The sequence below is a fragment of the Aplysia californica genome, unplaced genomic scaffold (genome assembly GCF_000002075.1).
Source record: "Aplysia californica isolate F4 #8 unplaced genomic scaffold, AplCal3.0 scaffold00266, whole genome shotgun sequence".
Taxonomy (NCBI): domain Eukaryota; kingdom Metazoa; phylum Mollusca; class Gastropoda; order Aplysiida; family Aplysiidae; genus Aplysia; species Aplysia californica.
Window position 1 is genome coordinate 770850 of NW_004797536.1, and position 1742 is coordinate 772591.

The 1742-nt window shown below is 43.5% G+C and overlaps 1 long non-coding RNA gene across 1 annotated transcript in view; it reads right to left on the reverse strand.

Annotated features, from left to right (window-relative positions):
* Nucleotides 1-850, reverse strand: part of LOC118477872 — a 2107-nt gene extending 1257 nt beyond the window's left edge. Inside the window, exons 1-2 of the long non-coding RNA XR_004858669.1 lie at nucleotides 762-850; nucleotides 189-254 (exon numbers count right to left, since the gene is read on the reverse strand). This is a non-coding gene — a long non-coding RNA (uncharacterized LOC118477872). The remainder of the gene's footprint in view (nucleotides 1-188; nucleotides 255-761) is intronic.
* Nucleotides 851-1742: the final 892 nt, after the last annotated feature.

The window sequence follows — 1742 nt, forward strand, 5'->3', positions numbered from 1 at the left end:
GGGGGGTGATTTAGGATTTGTGGCGAACAACAGCTTTCGCACAGGTAAGAGACTGGGATGTCCTTTTAAAGATGAACTAGAAGAAGAAGAAGCCATCTGTCATGAGTCATCAGTCATCAGTCTACAGTAAAAAAATCACCAAGTCACCAGTCAGTCACCAGTCATCAGTCATCAGTCATATGACGTACCTCATAGGGATCCCGTCCATCGTCCGTTGCTTTCACCGGCGTCCCTCCGTGACACACCAGCTTTATCTGAGACAGATTCAATCCACGACAAACGGTTAGGGCAATCTGCTAACAGTGACTCTCTAGGATATGCCTGTTATCATCGGTTGCAACAATCTAACTAATGACACACGACAAACGGTTAACAGTGTGGAGATCTATCTGTTAATATCTTTTACATCTACCGGTTAACAATGTTTTGGATGTATCTGTTCACGGTTTGAATTATCTGTTAACAATCAATACGTCTCTATAGTAAAAATCAGCTTTCTGACCCCTGCTTGCCTGGATAAAGCATAGTAAACATTCAAGTTAACATTTCCTTTTTTTACTTTTTAAATGTGGGGATTAAGAAAAACAGTAGATATTTTCACCATCTATGGACAATGAATCTTTTCATCATAAATTAACAACAGATCTTTTAATCATCAGTGGACAATAATCATTGTATCTTTTCATTATCTCTAACTCCATTATAATCTTCATAAAAGATGTCATACGTTCCCCTAACAGACATGTGTATAGGTTACTGACCTTACAGCGGTCTATGATATCCTGAGTGATGACGTAAGGAGCTCCAATCAACACGTCGCTCACACCCTGTACAGTAGACGGACAGGTGGGGAGGGGGGGGCAGGGAGGAACAGGGAGAGGAGGGAGAGGAAAGGCAGGGAGGAGGGGAAAGAAGGGATGCGGGGGGTGGGAGGAGGAGCAGGGAGGAGGCAGCGAGAGAGAGGCCGAGAGGGGTAGGGAGCGGAAGTGGAGGAACAGTAGATACATGCATAACATGAAAAGAGAGGTGGGGTGAGAGGTGGTGGGGGTTGTTTCGTTGAGACATCCAAATACATATAATAATACATGTAAAAGGAAAAAACGGGGACTTTATTTGCTTTGGTTTACAACTGTTTCCGATTGAACAATGGTGGGTTTATGCGGACTCCATTAGATTCTATATCTAATTTATGGTACAGTAACTAAAAATAGTCATATTTTGAACAATGTCGTTATAATAATAATTTTTCTCATTTTCAACATCTAGTGACGACATCCCCAATTCGATCGCTCTTTTCTCCTGGCTTACCAATGCCACCCACATTCTTGGTACACTTCAGGTAGTCAGTGATTACATTCTAGGTACAGTACAGGTAGTCAGTGATTACCTTGGTAGCTAACACCCGGAGCACTCTCTCTTGCAAGCTGAGAAGTGGCTGGATGTGACCTTTTCCCCACCTCACCACCTGGGAAAGTAGAGAAAGAAAATGGGAAATCACCACCACCATCCATCCATCCATCCATCCATCCATCCATCCATCTATCCATCCATCCATCCATCCATCCATCCATCCATCCATCCATCCATCCATCTATCCATCTGTTCGTCCGTGTGTATGTTCGTTAGTCCGTCCTTCGGTATATACGTACGTACATACGTATATCCATCCATCCTTCCGTCCATCCATCCACCCCTTTTCCCAACACGCACTCACACACACACACACATACACACACACACAT